This window comes from Nicotiana attenuata, unplaced genomic scaffold, assembly GCF_001879085.1.
Source record: "Nicotiana attenuata strain UT unplaced genomic scaffold, NIATTr2, whole genome shotgun sequence".
Lineage (NCBI taxonomy): Eukaryota > Viridiplantae > Streptophyta > Magnoliopsida > Solanales > Solanaceae > Nicotiana > Nicotiana attenuata.
Genome location: NW_017673951.1, coordinates 1 through 6,859, shown reverse-complemented (window position 1 = coordinate 6,859; position 6,859 = coordinate 1).

The following is a 6,859-nucleotide window of genomic DNA, read 5'->3' as shown; positions in this document are numbered from 1 at the left end:
CGTAGTCCCAATGTAAACACGTAGCAACAATACAAGAATAATCAACTCAATTCAATTTAATATCAAAATAGACAAGTAATTCTAATCTAGCATGCTGCACAGAGTTCAGATAAGGCATTTTAAGCAAGTAGACAATTTAGTCATTTAGGCATGCTTTCCTAGGCTACAGTAAGCTCAAAGTTCAAGTAGTGTAAACAATGAAGTAAAATACGAAATATAGATACTTAAATGGAAAACAGGATTTTCAACAATCATCACAAGTACGCACTCGTCACCTCACCTCACGTACAAGGCATTTCAGATATCACAGTACCAAATCCTAAGGGGAGTTCCCCCACACAAGGTTAGACAAGCCACTTAACTCGAACCAGCTCAATCAATTCTATACCACGTTCTTGCCACGAGTATCCGACTCCAAATGGCCCAAATCTGTTAAAAGTAATTGCATAATGTAAATAACACTTCAAGTAACTAATTCAACTAATTAATTCTAAGCTAATACATGAAATTAGGAAAAACGACCAAAATGCCCCCCGGGCCCACGTCTCGGAATCGGATAAAATTTACATCAATGGAATCCTTATCCTCCCACGAGTTCATGCATATCAAATTTACCAAAATCCAACCACAAATGACCCCTCAAACCCCTAATTTTTGGTCTCCAATTACAAGCCCTAGTTCTTCAATTTCAACCACAAATTTTCCATCAATTACAAGCCTAATCCATGAAATAACACCATAGGAATCGAGTTTTATGTTCAAAAATCTTACCTCAATGAAGTTCCCTTGAATTCTCTCTTCAAAATCTCCCAAAAAGCTCCAAAGTCGTCTTAAAAATGGTGAAATAACCAAAGATTCGCGAAGGAAACCTTTTATATTTTCTGACCCAGACTTTTCGCATCCGCGGTCCCTACAACGCACCTGCGATACCGCATCTGCGGCCCAAGCACCGCATCTGCGGTTTTCACTTAAAACCAAAATTCCGCACTGTGCCTCACCTTCCGCACCTGCGGTTCCGCAAGTGCGACCAGTCATCTGCACCTGCGCTTCAGCCGTTCACGCCAACTTCCACATCTGCGGCTAGCCTTTCGCTTCTGCGGGCCCGCACCAGCGGTCCCCTAGCCGCAGGTGCGGTTATGACAGCAACAAAACTCCTTCAGCTGCCAAACTCAACTCAAAATCACCCATTAACCACCCGAAATCACCCCGAGGCCCCCGGGACCTCAACCAAAGGCACGAGCAAGTCATATACCACCTTCTAAACTTGTACCAATCCTCAAAACACCTAAAACAACATCGAAACATCGAATTAACCATGGATTCAAGCCTAAGAACTCTAAAAACATCCGAATTCCGCTTTCGATCAAAAATTCTATCAAACCTTGCCCGATTCACCTGAAATTTTGCACACACGTCCCAAATGACACAACGGACCTATTCCAACTTGTGAAATTCCGTTCTGACCCCGATATCAAAATCTCACTATCGAACCGGAAACTTCAAAAATTCAACTTTCGGCATTTCAAGGCTAATTAAGCTACGGACCCCCAAAACACAATCCGAACACGCCCCTAAGCCTGAAATCACCCAACGGAGCTAACGGAACCGACGGAATTCCATTCCGAGGCCGTCTTCACACTGCTCCAACTACGGTCCAAATTCTAAGGCTTAAACTCTCATTTAGGGACTAAGTGTCCCAAAAGTCTCCGGAACTCCAAATAAATCCTCCTGGCAACTCACAATAGAAGAAACAAACACGGGGAAAGCCGTTAATAGGGATCGGGGCGTAAATTCTTAAAATGACCGGCCGGGTCGTTACAACTAGAGTGTTAAAAAAAAATTATAAAGATAGGCAACCTGAAGAGCCAGTGAATGGAGTAAGGTGAGCTAAGAGCAAGAGAATGTCTTGTTGAAGTTTTCAGAATAAAGTATTAGACATAAATGTTAGTAGGGAAATAAGAAGAGAGTTAAGGAAGCATTATGAGTAAGATGTGATAAATGGATGACAACGGTAGATCACAAAAAATGATGACAGTATTACAAAGTCTATAGCCAAGTGAAGGAAAATACGAGAGGTGACAGGCCTTGAGACCACAAAAGTGTATAGGCCATAAAGTCATATCCTCATTTCGAGAAATAAATTTGTGACTCCAACGCGACTACTAGAAGGAAAAGTTAGACCCCGGAGTAATAGAAATCAGTATGGGCTGGTGAACAAGATAAACTAAACATGAATTAGGGACTGAATGATCTGATAATGGTCGACATCATGAGAATTTCAGATTTCGTTCTGGCGATAATAGAATGGACAAAAGAAGATTCATGAGAAATTCAGAGAATGGTTATTTAAGAAGACGCTTCCCTAAAGCAAGCAATATGAGCAAAGTTCAACTTAAGGGACTGTATGTGCCAGTTATACTAAGTGTCACCCTCGCGAGTAAGGAACTTTTTTATCCTTGGTACAGAAGGATTACCGTGAGGCGAGTAAGGGTCATAGATGATGTGAAAAGATGCCAAAGATGAAGAGGTAAAACATCTATACGTAGATCATCGTAGCACTAAATCATAGTACTCCCCAAAAGGGGGGAATATGGAGTGATGTGGCATTAAGTCAGAATTAAGTGGTTCTAGTAACTATGGAATGGTAAGGGAAGAATGCGATAAAAATGAGAAAGGGATGAGATTACACTTATTCAAATCCTACAGATATGGTACGATTCCAGAATATTATGCAAGCATGAAGTCAAGGAGAGGAAGTAAGGGTTCCGGCCCGGGATATTTTTGATAAATAAGAAGCCAGTGCGAGAGGTAAGTTAAGACAAAAGGAATAACCCAAGAAAGACTACGTGGAATATTGATATGATAATGGGCCAACGAGTAGTTAGCTGTTGATTCAGAAAGAGCCTAGTTATGGCTAGACAGGTGGTTACAGACGAATCAGCAGATCGTGCAAGATAAACATAGTAAAACCCAATACAGTGAATTCAGTCTCACAGTAATGTCATTGTAATACTTGAGAAAATACTCAGATAGGAGTTGGAGTAGTTAAAGGTACCGTATAAGTGTTACGGTGATAAAAGAGAGTGTCACTAGGAAGACAATCAAAATATCAGCTTAGAAGCAACTGTACAAGTACAAGGGCATGGAGGTAAGTAATTACGGATAACTATAGGCGAGGAAGGACATCAAAAATTCCGTCGAGTATACGATGTAATAAGCTCGCAGCGTTACAGGAGTCAGAGGGTCATTCTTAAGTACTACAATGAAAGACTAGCTGAGGAAATAAAGAAGAAGTCTTCAACCTAAATATAGTAACTTGAAAAAGAAATGGTCTTGTCATATCAGTCTCACTACAACATTGTATGCAAAGTGGTCCGACACCTATCGTGGCTAATGAGCGAGAAGTGAAACCAAAAGTAATGGTTGAATTCATATGAGTTGCACAAAAAATTCTGGCATACGTGGAAACTAAGATTAGCTAAGTATACACGCAATAAGGTGGAAGAAAGACCAAGAAAAGAAAGTTGAGATAGAACGAAAGGAATTATTCGATCAATGATCCAGAGTGAACTACGTTATGAATGTACTCAAGATTTCGGAGTATTATCCGCATCATATATGTTAACAATCATACAGCCGTAAAAGACTCCGATTTAAGTTAAAAGAAAGAATTGAGTCCAAGTCATAGACGACAGATTGAATTGTTAAAAGATTGTATCATGGATATTCCATAGCGTCCATGAAGGGCTAAAGTAATAGCTAATACCAGAAGCCGCAGATCGGGAGATAGCTTAAGCCTATATAAAGGCCGATTAGAAGGAAGAGGAAACTAAAGAGTTATATCAACTAAGTAAATTAGGAGTCTGATTATTGGACCCGGAAAGTTATAGACATCATGATTGAGAACGTTGCAGAATCACTCTAAATATCAGAGGTACAAAAGAGATGGTACAGTAGCCATATTCTATAACGGCTCTACGAGAAAGCAGTTAGAAGAGTACCAGCCTCATAGAAGTCAGTATGAAGCTCCCACCAGATGTTGTATGCGCTAGAGGTGCAAGTATTATAATAGAGCTTCAAGTTGTGGATGTGAATCATACCTATGTGGAAGGGAGGTCATGAAAAAAATAGTAGATGTGATGCGAAATTCTAAGGTAAGTAAGGTAAGGTGAATAACGTACGAGATGCTCAGCTGCAGAAGGTTGTGAATAATCTATACTTCAAATAAAGGGCTAGAAGCGTTGGGGTTTAGTATGCACGAATGATAGCGGCGACGTCAGTGGCATATCTTCCAGCCTATGGTTTCTAGGTACTGAGAGATCTAGTCAAGAGAGCAAAGAAGAGTTGGAGTGTAACGACCCGACCCGTCGTTACGGGAGTTACCGCCCCGTTTTCCCCGTTTTATGCTTCTATATATTTCATTATACGTGTTTGGAGAATTTGAAGTAATTCGGATAGAGTTTGGTTAGAAATGAGACAATAAGTCTCTTTAGGATAAGGTTAGTTTGGAAAAGTCAACCGAAAGTTGACTTATGAGTTAGAAGGCTCGGAATGGATATTCGACCAATTTTGGGAGATAATTTGTGACTTAGGAGCGCAATCGGAACTGAATTTTGAGGTCCGGTGTGGAATTAGGCTTGAATTGGCTAAGGTTGAATTTTGGCGGATTCCGGATGGTAGGTGAGATTTTGATCCGAGGGTCTGAATGGAATTCCGAGAGTTGCAGTAGCTCCGTTAGGTGATTTTGGATATGCGTGCAAAGTTTCAGATCATTCGGAGGTGTTTAGGTCGGGTTTTAGATCAAATGCAAGTTTCGGAAGTTTTAGTTTAACTTAGGCTTGAATCCGTGGTAATTCGATGATTTTGGTGTTTATGATAGTGTTTTTATGTTACGAGCAAGTTCGAATGAAGTAATAGAACATATCTGTGCATTTGGTTGAGGTCCCGAGGGCCTCGGGGTGAATTAGGGTGGTTAAACGAGAGTTTTGAGGTGTAATTGCAGGTCAGATTTTTCTGTCATCTGGTGTTTCCGCTTCTGCGGAAATGGACCGCAGAAGCGGGTATGTGGTCGCAGAAGCGGTCGTGGCCGGCTAGGGAAATTCCGCAGATGCGGAAGGTGGCTCGCACCAGCGGGTCCGCATAAGCAGACAAGGTGCCGCAGAAGCGGGTTTGAAGGAACCGCAGAAGCGGACTTCGCGTCGCATAAGCGAAGTCCGGGCTTCTAAGTGAAAACCGCTTAAGCGGAAATGTGGCCGCAGAAGCGGTCCCACATAAGAGAAAGCGGGACCGCAGAAGCAAAAATCGCTGGGCGACAGAAGGGTTTTAAAATGATATTTCATCCGCGACCCTTTCATATTTTTCCTCCATTTTGACGTTCTTAAGATCTTTGAACAAGGAAATTCGAGGGTTTTGACTGAGAATCACTTGGAGGTAAGTTCCTTGGCCTAAATATTCGAATTTATGGTAGAAATTACATGTAAATTGTAGAAAATTCATCAAAAACGGGTCAAGCTAGGGCTTGGAAAGCTGTGATGTAAAAATGGAATTTGGCGGGTCAAACGAGCTCCGATTTTGGTAAACTTTATATGCACGGACTCGTGGCGAGACGAGGAATCTGTTGGTGTGATTTTCGGAATTTTTCGAGAAGTGGGCCCGGGGCTCGGGTTTTACCAACTTCGTGAATTTTAGTACTTTTTGATTATTTTTGATTGGGTTATGTTTCTTTAACCCATATTTATGTATTCGTTGTGATTTTGACTAGATTCGACGCGCGAGGAGGTCGATACGAAAGGAAAGGGCATTGCGGACCATTCTACGGCCGGTTAGAGGTGAGTAGTTGGTGTATACGATGGCCTGAGGGTTTGAAACCCCGGCTTATCACATTGTGACGCTATGTTAGGGCGTGACTCGCACCCCATGGCAGGTGCGGGATTGGTTATGACGGGGGATTGAGACTTGGTCCATCCCGAACAAGAATGTTTCTATATTGGCGACTGATACGCACCCTGTATTGAATATATCTGGGCTTATTGCCGTGTTTGGGGCCTTGTGCCGATCTGTAGCATCCTTAGAGGATGAATGTCATTGTGATAGCATGTTTTGTATAATCATTGATCTCAGTCTTGTGTTTAATCACTGTTATGAAATGCTAAGTCACTTTTCCTGAAGTTAAATATCTAAAGTATATTCTTCTTAATAAATTGGAAATTGGGAAATTAACTAAATCTGTTACGTGACTCATATGCATATTGTGGACTGAGTATGGATCGGGCTGCACGCCGCAGCGAATGGTATGATTATATTGCGCTTGGGCTGAAGGAGCCCCTCCGGAGTCTGTACACACCCCCAGTGAGCGCCGTCGACGTTAAATGGATCGGGCTACGCGCTGTAGCGGTCATGTGCATTGCATTGCATCTTTACATTATACTTGACTGATATATTTGAAGTTGTTTTGCTGTTAGTTCGTAGTTAGGTGTTGGACTGTTAGTTTTAGCTTTGCTTTGTGGCATTTCGTGGATTTCTTATCTTCAGATATTTTATATGCTTATTACTCACTGAGTCGGTAGTACTCACCCCTACTCCCTGCACCTTGTGTGCAGATTCAGGCACACCGGAGTCTTAGCTGAGCAGTCTTTGTTTCCAAGAGCTTATCAGAGTTGTTGAGGTAGCTGCTTGACGTTCACAGGACCTGGCTACTCTTCCTATTTCAGTTTTATCTATATATACATTTCCAGACTTGAGTATTTTCGTTCAGATATTGTTATCCAGATTGTTTTAGAGGCTCTAGACTCGTGACCCCAGGTCTTTGGGAACGTTTTATCAGACTTCGTATTTTTTTTCTCAGTATTATTCTATTATA